Consider the following 23013-nt stretch of genomic DNA (forward strand, 5'->3'; position numbering starts at 1 on the left):
TTAACAGCCATTGATCTGCCACATGAGCTAGATATACACTAAAAGATATAGAAAAGTTGCTTTTAACAAAAGTGACATCCTTCTGCATACCTCCCAACTGTCCCGATTTTGGAGGGACAGTCCCATTTTTCACGGTCTGTCTCGCTGTCCCACCCACAGGTCGCAGTGTCCCTCGGGTGGGGGGGCAGTTGGGAGATCCCCCGTCACTTGCTGCTCTGAGCAGAGCAGTGATGTATAGATGCTGTGCCCATGCGCACAGCGTATATTCCCCGACAAGAGAGGGAGGGCATGGCCAGCATCTCACTGAGCGCTGTCCATGCCCCGAAAGTGACAAAAACAGGGGCATGAATTTCTATTTTCAGGTCTCCCGCATCCTGCTCGCACCGTAGTGATGCGGGCAGGATGAAGAGATACACTACCATATAAGCAAGTCCGTGGGGTGGGGAAGGGGTTAAAATTACGCATATCGTGTCATTTTAGCCCCACCTCCTTCCCACGGACCCGCAAATTGCGGCGTTTCCCGATGTCTCCTGCAGTGTCTCCTGCACTTCTATTGGAAACCATTCCTGAGTTATTTGACATACAGTATGTTAGAGCAACATAAGGGCCTTCTTGTAAAAATAAAAACAAAAAACTGCATGATTATTAATATTTAAAGTCTACAGCGATATTGTAGAATTCACTGGAATACATATGTGGATGGATGCCTGCATAATAGGTAACTCAAACATGAGCAATGACACATTCAGTAGAGGCAGGATACACTGTATCAGATGTAGAGATGAGCGGGTTCGGTTTCTCTGAATCCGAACCCGCACGAACTTCATGTTTTTTTCACGGGTCTGAGCAGACTCGGATCCTCCCGCCTTGCTCGGTTAACCCGAGCGCGCCCGAACGTCATCATGACGCTGTCGGATTCTCGCGAGACTCGGATTCTATATAAGGAGCCGCGCGTCGCCGCCATTTTCACACGTGCATTGAGATTGATAGGGAGAGGACGTGGCTGGCGTCCTCTCCATTTAGATTAGGGTTGAGAGAGAGAGAGAGAGATTGACCTGAGGCTGTGATACTGTAGAAGAGAGTGCAGAGTTTAGTGACTGACGACCACAGTGACCACCAGACAGTGCAGTTGTTTGTTTTATTTAATATATCCGTTCTCTGCCTGAAAAAAACGATACACACAGTGACTCAGTCACATACCATATCTGTGTGCACTGCTCAGCCCAGTGTGCTGCATCAATGTATATATATATCTGACTGTGCTCAGCTCACACAGCTTATAATTGTGGGGGAGACTGGGGAGCACTGCAGTGCCAGTTATAGGTTATAGCAGGAGCCAGGAGTACATAATATTATATTAAAATTAAACAGTGCACACTTTTGCTGCAGGAGTGCCACTGCCAGTGTGACTAGTGACCAGTGACCTGACCACCAGTATATATAATATTAGTAGTATACTATCTCTTTATCAACCAGTCTATATTAGCAGCAGACACAGTACAGTGCGGTAGTTCACGGCTGTGGCTACCTCTGTGTCGGCACTCGGCAGCCCGTCCATAATTGTATATACCACCTAACCGTGTTTTTTTTTTCTTTCTTTATAGTCATACTAGTTACGAGTATACTATCTCTTTATCAACCAGTCTATATTAGCAGCAGACACAGTACAGTGCGGTAGATCACGGCTGTGGCTACCTCTGTGTCGGCACTCGGCAGCCCGTCCATAATTGTATATACCACCTAACCGTGGTTTTTTTTTCTTTCTTTATACATACATACTAGTTACGAGTATACTATCTCTTTATCAACCAGTCTATATTAGCAGCAGACACAGTACAGTGCGGTAGTTCACGGCTGTGGCTACCTCTGTGTCGGCACTCGGCAGCCCGTCCATAATTGTATATACCACCTAACCGTGTTTTTTTTTTCTTTCTTTATACATACATACTAGTTACGAGTATACTATCTCTTTATCAACCAGTCTATATATTAGCAGCAGACACAGTACAGTGCGGTAGTTCACGGCTGTGGCTACCTCTGTGTCGGCACTCGGCAGCCCGTCCATAATTGTATATACCACCTAACCGTGGTTTTTTTTTCTTTCTTTATACATACATACTAGTTACGAGTATACTATCTCTTTATCAACCAGTCTATATATTAGCAGCAGACACAGTACAGTGCGGTAGTTCACGGCTGTGGCTACCTCTGTGTCGGCACTCGGCAGCCCGTCCATAATTGTATATACCACCTAACCGTGGTTTTTTTTTCTTTCTTTATACATACATACTAGTTACGAGTATACTATCTCTTTATCAACCAGTCTATATTAGCAGCAGACACAGTACAGTGCGGTAGTTCACGGCTGTGGCTACCTCTGTGTCGGCACTCGGCAGCCCGTCCATAATTGTATATACCACCTAACCGTGGTTTTTTTTTCTTTCTTTATACATACATACTAGTTACGAGTATACTATCTCTTTATCAACCAGTCTATATATTAGCAGCAGACACAGTACAGTGCGGTAGTTCACGGCTGTGGCTACCTCTGTGTCGGCACTCGGCAGCCCGTCCATAATTGTATATACCACCTAACCGTGGTTTTTTTTTCTTTCTTTATACATACATACTAGTTACGAGTATACTATCTCTTTATCAACCAGTCTATATATTAGCAGCAGACACAGTACAGTGCGGTAGTTCACGGCTGTGGCTACCTCTGTGTCGGCACTCGGCAGCCCGTCCATAATTGTATATACCACCTAACCGTGGTTTTTTTTCTTTCTTTATACATACATACTAGTTACGAGTATACTATCTCTTTATCAACCAGTCTATATTAGCAGCAGACACAGTACAGTGCGGTAGTTCACGGCTGTGGCTACCTCTGTGTCGGCACTCGGCAGCCCGTCCATAATTGTATATACCACTTAACCGTGGTTTTTTTTTCTTTCTTTATACATACATACTAGTTACGAGTATACTATCTCTTTATCAACCAGTCTATATATTAGCAGCAGACACAGTACAGTGCGGTAGTTCACGGCTGTGGCTACCTCTGTGTCGGCACTCGGCAGCCCGTCCATAATTGTATATACCACCTAACCGTGGTTTTTTTTTCTTTCTTTATACATACATACTAGTTACGAGTATACTATCTCTTTATCAACCAGTCTATATATTAGCAGCAGACACAGTACAGTGCGGTAGTTCACGGCTGTGGCTACCTCTGTGTCGGCACTCGGCAGCCCGTCCATAATTGTATATACCACCTAACCGTGGTTTTTTTTCTTTCTTTATACATACATACTAGTTACGAGTATACTATCTCTTTATCAACCAGTCTATATATTAGCAGCAGACACAGTACAGTGCGGTAGTTCACGGCTGTGGCTACCTCTGTGTCGGCACTCGGCAGCCCGTCCATATTTGTATATACCACCTAACCGTGGTTTTTTTTTCTTTCTTTATACATACATACTAGTTACGAGTATACTATCTCTTTATCAACCAGTCTATATTAGCAGCAGACACAGTACAGTGCGGTAGTTCACGGCTGTGGCTACCTCTGTGTCGGCACTCGGCAGCCCGTCCATAATTGTATATACCACCTAACCGTGTTTTTTTTTTCTTTCTTTATACATACATACTAGTTACGAGTATACTATCTCTTTATCAACCAGTCTATATATTAGCAGCAGACACAGTACAGTGCGGTAGTTCACGGCTGTGGCTACCTCTGTGTCGGCACTCGGCAGCCCGTCCATAATTGTATACTAGTATCCAATCCATCCATCTCCATTGTTTACCTGAGGTGCCTTTTAGTTGTGCCTATTAAAATATGGAGAACAAAAATGTTGAGGTTCCAAAATTAGGGAAAGATCAAGATCCACTTCCACCTCGTGCTGAAGCTGCTGCCACTAGTCATGGCCGAGACGATGAAATGCCAGCAACGTCGTCTGCCAAGGCCGATGCCCAATGTCATAGTACAGAGCATGTCAAATCCAAAACACCAAATATCAGTAAAAAAAGTACTCCGAAACCTAAAATAAAATTGTCGGAGGAGAAGCGTAAACTTGCCAATATGCCATTTACCACACGGAGTGGCAAGGAACGGCTGAGGCCCTGGCCTATGTTCATGGCTAGTGGTTCAGCTTCACATGAGGATGGAAGCACTCAGCCTCTCGCTAGAAAAATGAAAAGACTAAAGCTGGCAAAAGCAGTAGCACCGCAAAGAACTGTGCGTTCTTTGAAATCCCAAATCCACAAGGAGAGTCCAATTGTGTCGGTTGCGATGCCTGACCTTCCCAACACTGGACGTGAAGAGCATGCGCCTTCCACCATTTGCACGCCCCCTGCAAGTGATGGAAGGAGCACCCGCAGTCCAGTTCCTGATAGTCAGATTGAAGATGTCAGTGTTGAAGTACACCAGGATGAGGAGGATATGGGTGTTGCTGGCGCTGGGGAGGAAATTGACCAGGAGGATTCTGATGGTGAGGTGGTTTGTTTAAGTCAGGCACCCGGGGAGACACCTGTTGTCCGTGGGAGGAATATGGGCGTTGACATGCCTGGTGAAAATACCAAAAAAATCAGCTCTTCGGTGTGGAAGTATTTCACCAGAAATGCGGACAACAGGTGTCAAGCCGTGTGTTCCCTTTGTCAAGCTGTAATAAGTAGGGGTAAGGACGTTAACCACCTCGGAACATCCTCCCTTATACGTCACCTGCAGCGCATTCATAATAAGTCAGTGACAAGTTCAAAAACTTTGGGTGACAGCGGAAGCAGTCCACTGACCAGTAAATCCCTTCCTCTTGTAACCAAGCTCACGCAAACCACCCCACCAACTCCCTCAGTGTCAATTTCCTCCTTCCCCAGGAATGCCAATAGTCCTGCAGGCAATGTCACTGGCAATTCTGACGAGTCCTCTCCTGCCTGGGATTCCTCCGATGCTTCCTTGCGTGTAACGCCTACTGCTGCTGGCGCTGCTGTTGTTGCTGCTGGGAGTCGATGGTCATCCCAGAAGGGAAGTCGTAAGCACACTTTTACTACTTCCACCAAGCAATTGACTGTCCAACAGTCCTTTGCGAGGAAGATGAAATATCACAGCAGTCATCCTGTTGCAAAGCGGATAACTGAGGCCTTGACAACTATGTTGGTGTTAGACGTGCGTCCGGTATCCGCCGTTAGTTCACAGGGAACTAGACAATTTCTTGAGGTAGTGTGCCCCCGTTACCAAATACCATCTAGGTTCCACTTCTCTAGGCAGGCGATACCGAGAATGTACACGGACCTCAGAAAAAGACTCACCAGTGTCCTAAAAAATGCAGTTGTACCCAATGTCCACTTAACCACGGACATGTGGACAAGTGGAGCAGGGCAGGGTCAGGACTATATGACTGTGACAGCCCACTGGGTAGATGTATGGACTCCCGCCGCAAGAACAGCAGCGGCGGCACCAGTAGCAGCATCTCGCAAACGCCAACTCTTTCCTAGGCAGGCTACGCTTTGTATCACCGGTTTCCAGAATACGCACACAGCTGAAAACCTCTTACGGCAACTGAGGAAGATCATCGCGGAATGGCTTACCCCAATTGGACTCTCCTGTGGATTTGTGGCATCGGACAACGCCAGCAATATTGTGTGTGCATTAAATCTGGGCCAATTCCAGCACGTCCCATGTTTTGCACATACCTTGAATTTGGTGGTGCAGAATTTTTTAAAAAACGACAGGGGCGTGCAAGAGATGCTGTCGGTGGCCAGAAGAATTGCGGGACACTTTCGGCGTACAGGCACCACGTACAGAAAACTGGAGCACCACCAAAAACTACTGAACCTGCCCTGCCATCATCTGAAGCAAGAAGTGGTAACGAGGTGGAATTCAACCCTGTATATGCTTCAGAGGTTGGAGGAGCAGCAAAAGGCCATTCAAGCCTATACAATTGAGCACGATATAGGAGGTGGGATGCACCTGTCTCAAGCGCAGTGGAGAATGATTTCAACGTTGTGCAAGGTTCTGATGCCCTTTGAACTTGCCACACGTGAAGTCAGTTCAGACACTGCCAGCCTGAGTCAGGTCATTCCCCTCATCAGGCTTTTGCAGAAGAAGCTGGAGACATTGAAGGAGGAGCTAACACGGAGCGATTCCGCTAGGCATGTGGGACTTGTGGATGGAGCCCTTAATTCGCTTAGCAAGGATTCACGGGTGGTCAATCTGTTGAAATCAGAGCACTACATTTTGGCCACCGTGCTCGATCCTAGATTTAAAGCCTACCTTGGATCTCTCTTTCCGGCAGACACAAGTCTGCTGGGGTTCAAACACCTGCTGGTGAGTAAATTGTCAAGTCAAGCGGAACGCGACCTGTCAACAACATCTCCTCCTTCACATTCTCCCGCAACTGGGGGTGCGAGGAAAAGGCTCAGAATTCCGAGCCCACCCGCTGGCAGTGATGCAGGGCAGTCTGGAGCGACTGCTGATGCTGACATCTGGTCCGGACTGAAGGACCTGACAACGATTACGGACATGTCGTCTACTGTCACTGCATATGATTCTCTCCCCATTGAAAGAATGGTGGAGGATTATATGAGTGACCGCATCCAAGTAGGCACGTCACACAGTCCGTACTTATACTGGCAGGAAAAAGAGGCAATTTGGAGGCCCTTGCACAAACTGGCTTTATTCTACCTAAGTTGCCCTCCCACAAGTGTGTACTCCGAAAGAGTGTTTAGTGCCGCCGCTCACCTTGTCAGCAATCGGCGTACGAGGTTACATCCAGAAAATGTGGAGAAGATGGTGTTCATTAAAATGAATTATAATCAATTCCTCCATGGAGACATTGACCAGCAGCAATTGCCTCCACAAAGTACACAGGGAGCTGAGATGGTGGATTCCAGTGGGGACGAATTGATAATCTGTGAGGAGGGGGATGTACACGGTGATATATCGGAGGATGATGATGAGGTGGACATCTTGCCTCTGTAGAGCCAGTTTGTGCAAGGAGAGATTAATTGCTTCTTTTTTGGTGGGGGTCCAAACCAACCCGTCATATCAGTCACAGTCGTGTGGCAGACCCTGTCACTGAAATGATGGGTTGGTTAAAGTGTGCATGTCCTGTTTATACAACATAAGGGTGGGTGGGAGGGCCCAAGGACAATTCCATCTTGCACCTCTTTTTTCTTTTCTTTTTCTTTGCGTCATGTGCTGTTTGGGGAGGGTTTTTTGGAAGGGACATCCTGCGTGACACTGCAGTGCCACTCCTAGATGGGCCCGGTGTTTGTGTCGGCCACTAGGGTCGCTTATCTTACTCACACAGCTACCTCATTGCGCCTCTTTTTTTCTTTGCGTCATGTGCTGTTTGGGGAGGGTTTTTTGGAAGGGACATCCTGCGTGACACTGCAGTGACACTCCTAGATGGGCCCGGTGTTTGTGTCGGCCACTAGGGTCGCTTATCTTACTCACACAGCTACCTCATTGCGCCTCTTTTTTTCTTTGCGTCATGTGCTGTTTGGGGAGGGTTTTTTGGAAGGGACATCCTGCGTGACACTGCAGTGCCACTCCTAGATGGGCCCGGTGTTTGTGTCGGCCACTAGGGTCGCTAATCTTACTCACACAGCTACCTCATTGCGCCTCTTTTTTTCTTTGCGTCATGTGCTGTTTGGGGAGGGTTTTTTGGAAGGGCCATCCTGCGTGACACTGCAGTGCCACTCCTAGATGGGCCCGGTGTTTGTGTCGGCCACTAGGGTCGCTTATCTTACTCACACAGCGACCTCGGTGCAAATTTTAGGACTAAAAATAATATTGTGAGGTGTGAGGTATTCAGAATAGACTGAAAATGAGTGGAAATTATGGTTTTTGAGGTTAATAATACTTTGGGATCAAAATGACCGCCAAATTCTATGATTTATGCTGTTTTTTAGGTTTTTTGGAAAAAAACACCCGAATCCAAAACACACCCGAATCCGACAAAAAAAATTCGGTGAGGTTTTGCCAAAACGCGGTCGAACCCAAAACACGGCCGCGGAACCGAACCCAAAACCAAAACACAAAACCCGAAAAATTTCCGGCGCTCAACTCTAATCAGATGGCATAGCTGACAACACAAAGCTCATCTAACATCATGACCTGGAAATATTCAAAGTTTTGTTGAAGAAAAGCATAGTTAGGCCCAAAGTTTTTGGGGGTAATGACCCCGTTATCTGTTTGCAGAAATAGAGGCTGATACCCAGGGGCGTAGCCAGAACTTTATGGGCCCCATAGCAACATTTTGAAGGGGCCCCTGACACAATGCTTCTAGTGCAGGCATGTCAAACATGCGGCCCAAACGCACATTTTTTGCAGCACAACAATGTGGGCCCAAATTTACATATTGGGCCTAATTCAGGTTGGATCGCAGTGTGCGATCCAACCAGAATTTTTGAGAAAAAGATGCAGGCGCATGCACAGCGCCCGTCCTGTGCATGCGCCCACATTTTCTGTGCCGGCAGAGGCTTCCTCTATTTCTGCTAAAAAGCAGAAAGTGCGATGCGATCGCAATTTCTGCTTGTTGAAGTGGGAGATGCTCCGGTCAGCATGCTGGGTGGCCTTGCCCAGCGATGGACGGCCACCAGCATGCGCTCCAAAGGATAGCAAATTCTGCTAATTATCAGAACTAGGCATCCTTACTGATTTAGGGCCATAATGTGGCCCAGTCGCTCCAGTGCGGTGTAGAGCTAAGAATCTGGCCGCTGGTATGTCATTCCCCGGGAGGTGCCGCCGAGCCAGACCATGGTGCTCAGTGGCAGAGCTACATAGTAAGGCCACTAATAGCGGCTGTAATGATTACAGCTACTATTAGCGTGTTTTACTATGAAGCTCCGCAGCCGAGCACCATGGTCTTGCTCGGCAGCAGCTCCTCTTTTTCCAGGGCTGCTGAGAGTGTGGTGACATCATCACGCTCCCGCGTGAAAGAGGTACCTGGGAGCTGGGCGGCGGGTGCATTATGCTCCTCATCTCCTTCCTGCTCCACGAACAGTGATTGTATGTATATACTAGAGATGAGCGCCTGAAATTTTTCGGGTTTTGTGTTTTGGTTTTGGGTTCGGTTCCGCGGCCGTGTTTTGGGTTCGAACGCGTTTTGGCAAAACCTCACCGAATTTTTTTTGTCGGATTCGGGTGTGTTTTGGATTCGGGTGTTTTTTTCAAAAAACACTAAAAAACAGCTTAAATCATAGAATTTGGGGGTCATTTTGATCCCAAAGTATTATTAACCTCAAAAACCATAATTTACACTCATTTTCAGTCTATTCTGAATACCTCACACCTCACAATATTATTTTTAGTCCTAAAATTTGCACCGAGGTCGCTGTGTGAGTAAGATAAGCGACCCTAGTGGCCGACACAAACACCGGGCCCATCTAGGAGTGGCACTGCAGTGTCACGCAGGATGTCCCTTCCAAAAAACCCTCCCCAAACAGCACATGACGCAAAGAAAAAAAGAGGCGCAATGAGGTAGCTGTGTGAGTAAGATTAGCGACCCTAGTGGCCGACACAAACACCGGGCCCATCTAGGAGTGGCACTGCAGTGTCACGCAGGATGGCCCTTCCAAAAAACCCTCCCCAAACAGCACATGACGCAAAGAAAAAAAGAGGCGCAATGAGGTAGCTGTGTGAGTAAGATTAGCGACCCTAGTGGCCGACACAAACACCAGGCCCATCTAAGGAGTGGCACTGCAGTGTCACGCAGGATGTCCCTTCCAAAAAACCCTCCCCAAACAGCACATGACGCAAAGAAAAAAAGAGGCGCAATGAGGTAGCTGTGTGAGTAAGATTAGCGACCCTAGTGGCCGACACAAACACCGGGCCCATCTAGGAGTGGCACTGCAGTGTCACGCAGGATGGCCCTTCCAAAAAACCCTCCCCAAACAGCACATGACGCAAAGAAAAAAAGAGGCGCAATGAGGTAGCTGTGTGAGTAAGATTAGCGACCCTAGTGGCCGACACAAACACCGGGCCCATCTAAGGAGTGGCACTGCAGTGTCACGCAGGATGTCCCTTCCAAAAAACCCTCCCCAAACAGCACATGACGCAAAGAAAAAAAGAGGCGCAATGAGGTAGCTGTGTGAGTAAGATTAGCGACCCTAGTGGCCGACACAAACACCGGGCCCATCTAGGAGTGGCACTGCAGTGTCACGCAGGATGTCCCTTCCAAAAAACCCTCCCCAAACAGCACATGACGCAAAGAAAAAAAGAGGCGCAATGAGGTAGCTGACTGTGTGAGTAAGATTAGCGACCCTAGTGGCCGACACAAACACCGGGCCCATTTAGGAGTGGCACTGCAGTGTCACGCAGGATGTCCCTTCCAAAAAACCCTCCCCAATCAGCACATGATGCAAAGAAAAAGAAAAGAAAAAAGAGGTGCAAGATGGAATTGTCCTTGGGCCCTCCCACCCACCCTTATGTTGTATAAACAAAACAGGACATGCACACTTTAACCAACCCATCATTTCAGTGCCAGGGTCTGCCACACGACTGTGACTGATATGACGGGTTGGTTTGGACCCCCCCAAAAAAGAAGCAATTAATCTCTCCTTGCACAAACTGGCTCTACAGAGGCAAGATGTCCACCTCATCATCACCCTCCGATATATCACCGTGTACATCCCCCTCCTCACAGATTATCAATTCGTCCCCACTGGAATCCACCATCTCAGCTCCCTGTGTACTTTGTGGAGGCAATTGCTGCTGGTCAATGTCTCCGCGGAGGAATTGATTATAATTCATTTTAATGAACATCATCTTCTCCACATTTTCTGGATGTAACCTCGTACGCCGATTGCTGACAAGGTGAGCGGCGGCACTAAACACTCTTTCGGAGTACACACTTGTGGGAGGGCAACTTAGGTAGAATAAAGCCAGTTTGTGCAAGGGCCTCCAAATTGCCTCTTTTTCCTGCCAGTATAAGTACGGACTGTGTGACGTGCCTACTTGGATGCGGTCACTCATATAATCCTCCACCATTCTATCAATGTTGAGAGAATCATATGCAGTGACAGTAGACGACATGTCCGTAATCGTTGTCAGGTCCTTCAGTCCGGACCAGATGTCAGCATCAGCAGTCGCTCCAGACTGCCCTGCATCACCGCCAGCGGGTGGGCTCGGAATTCTGAGCCTTTTCCTCGCACCCCCAGTTGCGGGAGAATGTGAAGGAGGAGATGTTGACAGGTCGCGTTCCGCTTGACTTGACAATTTTCTCACCAGCAGGTCTTTCAACCCCAGCAGACTTGTGTCTGCCGGAAAGAGAGATCCAAGGTAGGCTTTAAATCTAGGATCGAGCACGGTGGCCAAAATGTAGTGCTCTGATTTCAACAGATTGACCACCCGTGAATCCTTGTTAAGCGAATTAAGGGCTCCATCCACAAGTCCCACATGCCTAGCGGAATCGCTCCGTGTTAGCTCCTCCTTCAATGTCTCCAGCTTCTTCTGCAAAAGCCTGATGAGGGGAATGACCTGACTCAGGCTGGCAGTGTCTGAACTGACTTCACGTGTGGCAAGTTCAAAGGGCATCAGAACCTTGCACAACGTTGAAATCATTCTCCACTGCGCTTGAGACAGGTGCATTCCACCTACTATATCGTGCTCAATTGTATAGGCTTGAATGGCCTTTTGCTGCTCCTCCAACCTCTGAAGCATATAGAGGGTTGAATTCCACCTCGTTACCACTTCTTGCTTCAGATGATGGCAGGGCAGGTTCAGTAGTTTTTGGTGGTGCTCCAGTCTTCTGTACATGGTGCCTGTACGCCGAAAGTGTCCCGCAATTCTTCTGGCCACCGACAGCATCTCTTGCACGCCCCTGTCGTTTTTTAAAAAATTCTGCACCACCAAATTCAAGGTATGTGCAAAACATGGGACGTGCTGGAATTTGCCCATATTTAATGCACACACAATATTGCTGGCGTTGTCCGATGCCACAAATCCACAGGAGAGTCCAATTGGGGTAAGCCATTCCGCGATGATCTTCCTCAGTTGCCGTAAGAGGTTTTCAGCTGTGTGCGTATTCTGGAAAGCGGTGATACAAAGCGTAGCCTGCCTAGGAAAGAGTTGGCGTTTGCGAGATGCTGCTACTGGTGCCGCCGCTGCTGTTCTTGCGGCGGGAGTCCATACATCTACCCAGTGGGCTGTCACAGTCATATAGTCCTGACCCTGCCCTGCTCCACTTGTCCACATGTCCGTGGTTAAGTGGACATTGGGTACAACTGCATTTTTTAGGACACTGGTGAGTCTTTTTCTGAGGTCCGTGTACATTCTCGGTATCGCCTGCCTAGAGAAGTGGAACCTAGATGGTATTTGGTAACGGGGGCACACTGCCTCAATAAATTGTCTAGTTCCCTGTGAACTAACGGCGGATACCGGACGCACGTCTAACACCAACATAGTTGTCAAGGCCTCAGTTATCCGCTTTGCAGTAGGATGACTGCTGTGATATTTCATCTTCCTCGCAAAGGACTGTTGAACAGTCAATTGCTTACTGGAAGTAGTACAAGTGGGCTTACGACTTCCCCTCTGGGATGACCATCGACTCCCAGCGGCAACAACAGCAGCGCCAGCAGCAGTAGGCGTTACACGCAAGGATGCATCGGAGGAATCCCAGGCAGGAGAGGACTCGTCAGAATTGCCAGTGACATGGCCTGCAGGACTATTGGCATTCCTGGGGAAGGAGGAAATTGACACTGAGGGAGTTGGTGGGGTGGTTTGCGTGAGCTTGGTTACAAGAGGAAGGGATTTACTGGTCAGTGGACTGCTTCCGCTGTCACCCAAAGTTTTTGAACTTGTCACTGACTTATTATGAATGCGCTGCAGGTGACGTATAAGGGAGGATGTTCCGAGGTGGTTAACGTCCTTACCCCTACTTATTACAGCTTGACAAAGGGAACACACGGCTTGACACCTGTTGTCCGCATTTCTGGTGAAATACCTCCACACCGAAGAGCTGATTTTTTTGGTATTTTCACCTGGCATGTCAACGGCCATATTCCTCCCACGGACAACAGGTGTCTCCCCGGGTGCCTGACTTAAACAAACCACCTCACCATCAGAATCCTCCTGGTCAATTTCCTCCCCAGCGCCAGCAACACCCATATCCTCCTCATCCTGGTGTACTTCAACACTGACATCTTCAATCTGACTATCAGGAACTGGACTGCGGGTGCTCCTTCCAGCACTTGCAGGGGGCGTGCAAATGGTGGAAGGCGCATGCTCTTCACGTCCAGTGTTGGGAAGGTCAGGCATCGCAACCGACACAATTGGACTCTCCTTGTGGATTTGGGATTTCGAAGAATGCACAGTTCTTTGCTGTGCTGCTTTTGCCAGCTTGAGTCTTTTCATTTTTCTAGCGAGAGGCTGAGTGCTTCCATCCTCATGTGAAGCTGAACCACTAGCCATGAACATAGGCCAGGGCCTCAGCCGTTCCTTGCCACTCCGTGTGGTAAATGGCATATTGGCAAGTTTACGCTTCTCCTCCGACAATTTTATTTTAGGTTTTGGAGTCCTTTTTTTTCTGATATTTGGTGTTTTGGATTTGACATGCTCTGTACTATGACATTGGGCATCGGCCTTGGCAGACGACGTTGCTGGCATTTCATCGTCTCGGCCATGACTAGTGGCAGCAGCTTCAGCACGAGGTGGAAGTGGATCTTGATCTTTCCCTAATTTTGGAACCTCAACATTTTTGTTCTCCATATTTTAATAGGCACAACTAAAAGGCACCTCAGGTAAACAATGGAGATGGATACTAGTATACAATTATGGACTGCCTGCCGACTGCAGACACAGAGGTAGCCACAGCCGTGAACTACCGTACTGTACTGTGTCTGCAGCTAATATAGACTGGTTGATAAAGAGAAGATGTCTATGTAACTATGTATGTATAAAGAAGACTGAAAAAAATCCACGGTTAGGTGGTATACAATTATGGACGGACTGCCTGCCGAGTGCAGACACAGAGGTAGCCACAGCCGTGAACTACCGTACTGTACTGTGTCTGCAGCTAATATAGACTGGTTGATAAAGAGAAGATGTCTATGTAACTATGTATGTATAAAGAAGAATGAAAAAAATCCACGGTTAGGTGGTATACAATTATGGACGGACTGCCTGCCGAGTGCAGACACAGAGGTAGCCACAGCCGTGAACTACCGTACTGTACTGTGTCTGCAGCTAATATAGACTGGTTGATAAAGAGAAGATGTCTATGTAACTATGTATGTATAAAGAAGAATGAAAAAAAACCACGGTTAGGTGGTATACAATTATGGACGGACTGCCTGCCGAGTGCAGACACAGAGGTAGCCACAGCCGTGAACTACCGTACTGTACTGTGTCTGCAGCTAATATAGACTGGTTGATAAAGAGAAGATGTCTATGTAACTATGTATGTATAAAGAAGAATGAAAAAAATCCACGGTTAGGTGGTATTACAATTATGGACGGACTGCCTGCCGAGTGCAGAGACACAGAGGTAGCCACAGCCGTGAACTACCGTACTGTGTCTGCTGCGACTGGATGATAAATGATATAAAAAATATATATATATCACTACTGCAGCCGGACAGGTATATATTATATATTATATAATGACGGACCTGCTGGACACTGTCTGTCAGCAGAATGAGTTTTATTTTTATAGAATAAAAAAAAAAAAAAACACACAAGTGAAGTCACACGACGAGTGTTTAACTTTTTCAGGCAATCACAATATAAGTATACTACTAACTATACTGGTGGTCAGTGTGGTCAGGTCACTGGTCAGTCACACTGGCAGTGGCACTCCTGCAGCAAAAGTGTGCACTGTTTAATTTTAATATAATATGTACTCCTGGCTCCTGCTATAACCTATAACTGGCACTGCAGTAGTGCTCCCCAGTCTCCCCCACAATTATAAGCTGTGTGAGCTGAGCAGTCAGACAGATATATAATATATATAGATGATGCAGCACACTGGCCTGAGCCTGAGCAGTGCACTGCACAGTGCACACAGATATGGTATGTGACTGACTGAGTCACTGTGTGTATCGCTTTTTTCAGGCAGAGAACGGATATATTAAATAAACTGCACTGTGTGTCTGGTGGTCACTCACTATATAATATATTATGTACTCCTGGCTCCTGCTATAACCTATAACTGGCACTGCAGTAGTGCTCCCCAGTCTCCCCCACAATTATAAGCTGTGTGAGCTGAGCAGTCAGACAGATATATATAATATTATATATAGATAATAGATGATGCAGCACACTGGCCTGAGCCTGAGCAGTGCACACAGATATGGTATGTGACTGACTGAGTCACTGTGTGTATCGCTTTTTTCAGGCAGAGAACGGATATATTAAATAAACTGCACTGTGTGTCTGGTGGTCACTCACTATATAATATATTATGTACTCCTGGCTCCTGCTATAACCTATAACTGGCACTGCAGTAGTGCTCCCCAGTCTCCCCCACAATTATAAGCTGTGTGAGCTGAGCAGTCAGACAGATATATATAATATTATATATAGATAATAGATGATGCAGCACACTGGCCTGAGCCTGAGCAGTGCACACAGATATGGTATGTGACTGAGTCACTGTGTGCTGTGTATCGCTTTTTTCAGGCAGAGAACGGATTATAAAGTAAACTGCACTGTCCTCACTAGTAAACTCTCTCCACTCAGTCTCTACACTTCTACAGTAACAGTACTCCTCCTAGTCAGCTCCAGTAAATCTCTCTCAGTCTCTTATAATCTAAATGGAGAGGACGCCAGCCACGTCCTCTCCCTATCAATCTCAATGCACGTGTGAAAATGGCGGCGACGCGCGGCTCCTTATATAGAATCCGAGTCTCGCGAGAATCCGACAGCGTCATGATGACGTTCGGGCGCGCTCGGGTTAACCGAGCAAGGCGGGAAGATCCGAGTCTGCTCGGACCCGTGAAAAAAACCATGAAGTTCTGGCGGGTTCGGATTCAGAGAAACCGAACCCGCTCATCTCTAGTATACACACACACACACACACACACACACACACACACACACACACACACACACACACACACATAGAAACAAACTGAAAAGAACATTGTGTGTATGTAACTTTACACACGTATGTATGTATGTATGTATGTATGTATATGTAATTTCATTTTTCCTCTATAAAGTCATGCTGTCCTTACACATATATACTGTATATTTACATATATCTATGATTTGTGCTGCCACTCTGTCACTTGAAAATACAGCATGCCCAGATGCCCTCCATCACAGGGAAGTACAAAGCAGCAATAGCAAGCTCATGGGTCTTAATACTGTGGTCGGTGATGCAAACACTCACAGGGGGCTTTCAAAATTGCATATAAGACTTAATTTTCTTGCGGCCCGCACACTCTTAGACCTTGAATATTCGGCCTGGTTGGGATTTTGAGTTTGACATGACTGTTCTAGAGAGACACTTCTCTGCAGCAGTTGTTAATTTTATGCACTATAATATTGCCCTAGTTCATTCTCTGAACCAGAGTAGAGCCTTATTTAATGTTGGGATCCGGTCTGAAGATCGACACTGTCTAGGTCGACAATGTTTAGGTCGACCACTATAGGTCGACAGTCACTAGGTTGACAGGGGTGGAAGGTCAACAGGGTATCTAGGTAAAACATGTGCTAGGTCAACAGGTCAAAAGGTCGACATGAGTTTTGTTTTGATTTTGTTTTTTTGAACTTTTTCATACTTAACGATCCACATGGACTACGATTGGAACGGTAATCTGTGCCGAGCGAAGCGGTAGCGGAGCGAGGCACCTTACCCGAGCCATGCGAGGGGACACGGTGCACTAATTGGGGTTCCCGGTCACTCTACGAAGAAAACAACAGAAAAACTAAATAAACTCATGTCGACCTTTTGACCTGTCGACCTAGCACATGTCGACCTAGAAACCCTGTAGACCTTCCAACCCTGTAGACCTAGTGACTGTCGATCTATAGTGGTCGACCTAAACATTGTCGACCTAGACACTGTCAATCTAATGATCCACACCCTGTAATGCTATGCCCCATAGCAGTGCCCTAGTTTCTTTTATGAACCGCAGTAGTGCTTAAGTTCACCCTATGTCACATTTCAGAGCTGCCAGTACACATTATGCAGAACAGTATCCCCAATTCACATTATGATATATAGTGCTCCCTGTTCATATTGTGCCTCATTGCAGTGCCCCGCTTCATATTATATAACATTAAAATACCCTCCATTTCATTTTATACCATACTACAATGAGCAGGTCCAGGGGCATACCTAGATATATTGCAGGCGCCAAGGAAAAAGTTTGAAAGGACCCCTACGTGTACTACCCGATGGCGAAAAATGTATATAACACATGTAACTTTGACAGGGAAGGTGGCCCTCTCAGCTCTGGGCCCCATAGCAGCTGCACTGCCTGCACCTATGGTAGCTACGCCCTGTATATAACACATGTAACTGTGACAGGGAAGGTGGGCCCTCTCAGCTCTGGGCCCCATAGCAGCTGCACTGTTTGCACCTATGATAGCTATGCCCTTGCCACGGACTCTCACATTAACATAAGATAGTAATCAGGCTTCCACGGCTGCCCTAAACTACAGTCACTTTGCGTGTCACTCAGAATAACCTCCTCAGTGTTTACCACATGCCTCAAAGCTCTCTTAGCAGGTTTTGAGGAGTTTGGTAAACACTGAACTAACTTATTCAAAAAGAAATACATGTTATCAGCGTGTTGAACACAGCCATTTTGTCATCTAGGAACCAGACATATTTTCAGCAAGCCAAGTGATTTACCACTTAGACAATGTATTAAATAGATCCCAAAAACTACAAGCAATGAAGAAGTTTGCGGATTCTCTCTACTACAATATCTACTCTATGGGACATGTCACCAAGGCCTTGACCTCCTGTGTGCCAGTCATTCTGGATTAGGGGGCTCATTCCAACCCGTTCGCATGCTGCAATTTTATGCAGCCGTGCGAATGGGTCAGAACTGCGCATGTGCGCTGGCGGCAATGCATAGACGTGTCGCTGCCCAGCGATGGGCGTCACCGTGCAGCAATGAAATGGATGAAGAAAGCGTTCGCAGCAGCAAACGCTAGAAGAATGACAGGAAGAGGCCGGCCGGGGGTGTCTACTCACCGTTTTAAAGGCATGTCCAGCCGTCTCTAGGGAGGGATCCTGATGTCAGCTCCGGACAAGATCATCGCAGCTGGTGAGTAAGTCCTGAGCTGTGCAGAAACTGCACAATCTTTTGTTTGTGCAGCTCTCTGTACAGCGGTTTGCAGCCCTGCATAGCAAATCCCCCCTCCCCTGTAGGCAGGGCCGGATTAACAATGGGGCGGATGGAGCTACAGCTCCAGGCCCCCCATTGCAAACAGGCCCACAGGAGACTGACAGCCATGACAGGAAAATAACTTTTTCCTGTCACAGACTGTCAGCGACTGTCCTCTCTCCCATGCCCCGACGCCAGCACTCTCACCAAGAGCCACAGAACGGTGCGGGTGCAGGCAGTGTGGTGGCCGCATCTCTCCCCCAGTCTCTCCTTCTCCGGGGTCCTGACTGATCCTGTCACTCACAAGCTCCGCCCCCTCAGACTACACGAGGAGCTGCTGCTGCTGCATGAAGCCTGGTAATTGTAAGTTGTACAATGGCTTCTGGATAAGTAGCATCGACTGCTTTGTGTGTGTAGTGTTTGTGTGCATGCAGTGGTGTGTATATGCAGTGGTGTGTATGTATGTACATACATGTGATGGTGTGTACTGTATGTGTGTTTGTGTGTACTGTATGTCTGTGTAGTGTGTACTGTGTGTAGTGTGCACTATGCACTATGTGGTGATGTGTGTGTACTGTCTGTGTGTATATGTGGTGGTGTGTGTGCGTGTACTGTGCATGTGTACATGCATGTGTATATGCAGTGGCGTGTGTGTATATATATATATATATGTGATGGTGTGTGTACTGTGTGTAGTGATGTGTTTGTGTACTGTATGTGTATGTAGTGTATACTGTGCGTGTGTATATGCAGTGGTGGTGTGTGTACTGTATGTGTGTGTACGGTGTCTATATGTGGTGGTATACGTGTGTGTGTGTGTGTGTGTGTGTGTGTGTGCGCATATATGGTTGTGGGTGGGTGTGTGCTTTATGTGTGGTGTGTGTACTGTGTGCGTGTGTATATGTCGTGGTGTGTGTACTGTGTCTATATGTGGTGGGGGTGTAGTAAGGTAAGCCGGCGGCCGGGCTCCCGGCGATCAGCATACCGGCGACGGGAGCCCGACCGCCGGCATACCGACAGCGTGGCGAGCGCAAATGAGCCCCTTGCGGGCTCGCTGCGCTCACCACGCTATTTTATTCTCCCTCCAGGGGGGTCGTGGACTCCCACGAGGGAGAAAAAGTGTCGGTATGCCGGCTGTTGGGATTCCGGCGCCGGTATACTGTGCGCCGGGATCCCGACAGTCGGCATACTGAAGACCACCCTGTGGTGGTGTATGTGTATATATGGTTGTGGGTGGGTGCTTTATGTGTGTGTAGTGTGCGCTACGTGTTCATATGTGGTGGTGTGTGTACTGTGTATGTACTGTATGTGTGTGTAATGTGAGTGTGTATATGCAGTGGTGTGGGTGTGTACTGTAGGTGTGTGTGTACTTTGTCTATATGTGGTGGTGTGTGTGTACTGTGTGTGTTTGTGTATATATGGTTGTGGGAGTGTGTGTACTGTATGCGTGTGTATATGTAGCGGTGGTGTGTGTAGTGTTTGTGTGTATATGTGGCTGTGGTGTGTGTGTACTGTGCGTGTATATATGTGGTAGTGTGTACTGTGTGTGTGTGTGTATATGTGGTGGTACGTGTGTTTAGTGTGTGCTGCGTGTGCATATCTGGTGGTGTGTGTGTACTGTATGTGTGTATATGTATCGCTAGTGTGTGTGTGTGTGTGTGTGTGTGTGTGTGTGTATGTGGTGTGTGTGTACTGTGTGTGTATATATGTGGTGATGTGCGTGTGTGTGTACTAGGTGTAGTGTATGTGTGTGTATATGTGGTGGCGCGTGTTTGTTGTGTGTACTATGTGTGTGTGTATGTGGTGGTAGGCAGGGATAAAAGTGAAACAACAAATTAATACCTAGCGCTTATCAAGGCATCAAAACTGTTTGGCCAATCGCTATATTATTGTATGTAGAATTCTCATGTAATGCTGCAGTACTGTGATGCCAGGGATAAGTAATAGGAATACTTAGGGCGTGCCATAACATTTATTAAAAATGAATATTACAGTACATACACATTATGCATACATAATAACATTACTGTATGTCATTAAAAATATATTAAATGAACAATTGAACAAGACTTCTCTTATCTTCTAATCATTAAGGTTACCCAATAAGGGTTTATGGACAGAAATCCTTAATTGATGGTATCCAATCCTAAAAAGTGCCAAATAGAAGTTTAGTTTCAACAGTTGTATTCTGATAACGTTAGTTGTGCTTATTTATTCCAGCAATGTCAGTCTCGAGAGGGGGGGAGCCTGACTGTACGGCACAAATAGGTAAATGTATAATAGCCGCACGCATCATGCCGCTATAACACTTCCTGCGTCGCCTCATTACCGAGGCGAAGCAGGAAGGGACATCAACAAGATGTATTAACATCTTGTCTGCTGAAGCGCTCCCCACTCCGGCGATGTTCCCCTGAGCACACAGCACATCAGCTCAGTGCTGACGCGCTGCGTCTCCTACCCGGCCGGCTCCTCTGTGCATGCGCAGGAACTCGCTACTCAGGTGAGAACCCCAGCGCAGTCCGGGGACGGCACCCGCCACAGGCAGGGACAGCTCTGTCCCTGCTGTAGTGTATGGGCATCGCCACCTGCAGCTGTCCAAATCGACAGCTGCAGGTGTCGGAATGGTCAGCGATGCTGACCGTTTATACATTGACCGCGCATATCCGCCTGCTATGTTTTAGATAGCCACACGGTAGCCATCATACATGGGGAAGAAGTGGTAGAGCGCACATCATGTGCGCTGATACCGCTTCTCCCCCATATTGCCAGATCATACATTTACCCAAAAAAGAGCACGGCGCTATGCTCCACCTCCTAGATGCTAAACGTATCCCCACAGCAATGATGTAACGGAATAACTTTTACGATGACAAAAGGAGGTCGCCGGGGCTCTGTGTGTAACGTCCCAGCGCTATGCTCCACCTTTGATGTTTGTAGTTACTGTACAAAGTTACTGTATATCCAAGATGCTATTAACCAACATTAGGAATGGAGAAGGCCAGCAGCTGCCAAAGTACTTTATCCACGATGCTGTGGGGATAAGAGTAACATCTAGGAGGTGGAGCGTAGCACCGCGCTCTTTTTGAACCGTACAGTCAGACGCCCTCTCTCCAGAGACTGACATTGCTGGAATAAATAAGCACAACTAGTCTTTAATGGAATACAACTATTGAAACTAAAATTCTATATGACACTTTTTAGGATTGGATACTATCGATTAAGGATTTCTGTCCATTAACCCTTATTGGGTAACCTTAATTATTTGAAGATAAAAGGAGTCTTGTTCAATTGTTCAGTTAATATATTTTTAACGATATATTGTTATTTTGTGTGCATAATGTGTATGTAATATTCATTTTTTATAAATTTGTTATTGTGCTCCCTAGGTATTCCTGATACCTTTTTTTGTTAGGGGTTAAAGTGTATCAGAACGGGGCAGAACTGCGTTTCCGTCAGTTGTATGTGGAATAAGCGGCACTGCTACTGTGGGCATTTATTATGTGTATAAGCGGCACTGATACCATGTGGGCATTATGGTTATAAGCGGCATTGATACTGTGGACGTTAACATGTATGTAAGTGGCACTGCTACCACTGACATTTATTATGTGTATAAGAGGCACTGCTGCCACGGGGAATTATTATGTGTATAAGGGGCATTCCTACCGTGGGCATCATTATGTGTATAAGCGGCACTGCTATTTACAGGGGGTTTCCTTTTGTTTGTTAACTTTCACATTACACTGTTGATATAAGTGAAGTGGAGATGGCAATTAAGGTGACTGAAGGAAGGCCACACCCCCACACCACTGATCATGCCCCCCCCCCCCCACACCACTAGCCACACCCCATGTGGCGGCGCACAATTAGGCCCTTTGTAAATTTCAGCTCCAGGCCCATGTGGACCTTAATCTGGCACTGCCTGTAGGCGATGACTACCTGACCGCAGCAGTGCTAAGAGTAGCCTGCTAGCGATCAGGTCGGAATCACCCCCCAAGGCTGGTGAGGGCCCATGGCAACGTAGGTATGGGAGCCCTCACTAACATATATATATATATATATAGATATATAGATAGATAGATAGATAGATAGATAGATAGATAGATAGATAGATAGATAGATAGATAGATAGATAGATAGATAGATAGATACAGTGCATGTACATTCTGTAACTTGCAGCCATGTCCACGGGGTGTAACTAGCTGCCCACTAGGCAGGGAAGGGGTCAACAGGCCAGGGCACATTGTTTATTTGCACATTAACCATTAAACATAGTACACTACATATAGCTGCTACTGTACCTGATGCTACTGTACCTTGCAAGATGAGATGTAATAGCATTGGGAGCCAGGACTTTTATTCAGGAAGGATGGACCTCTTCCATCTATTGGCTTAGTGGTGCCAGCTGCTGATTGGTTGGCATCACCATCAGTCAACCAAAGGAATATGCTTAGGTGCTTTCAATAATGCAGAAATAGCAGTCAATAGGAAAGCGGCACTCACAGGTCTCCTTAATCAGATCACAATCTGGAACAGATCTGCATCTTAGCTGGACACTCCATGATGCAGCTTTACATAAGTCAACAATTCATTTTATTGTTTACAATTTGGTCAGGACACACAACGTGTGTGTGTGTGTGTGTGTGTGTGTGTGTGTGTGTGTGTGTGTGTGTGTGTGTGTGTGTGTGTGTGTGTCATGAGTCCTGGACGAAATTTTAAATAAAC

General features: G+C 46.9%; 1 protein-coding gene across 1 annotated transcript in view; it reads left to right on the plus strand.

Moving 5' to 3' along the window:
• The first annotated feature begins 18570 nt into the window (after window positions 1-18570).
• The window catches only part of LOC134936364 (3',5'-cyclic-AMP phosphodiesterase 4B-like), a 943065-nt gene continuing 938622 nt past the window's right edge, over window positions 18571-23013 (plus strand). The window contains exon 1 of the mRNA XM_063931373.1: window positions 18571-18651. The gene's annotated coding sequence lies outside the window, so the exon portion shown is untranslated. The remainder of the gene's footprint in view (window positions 18652-23013) is intronic.

This window comes from Pseudophryne corroboree, chromosome 6 (genome assembly GCF_028390025.1).
Source record: "Pseudophryne corroboree isolate aPseCor3 chromosome 6, aPseCor3.hap2, whole genome shotgun sequence".
In the NCBI taxonomy this organism is placed as follows: Eukaryota; Metazoa; Chordata; class Amphibia; order Anura; family Myobatrachidae; genus Pseudophryne; species Pseudophryne corroboree.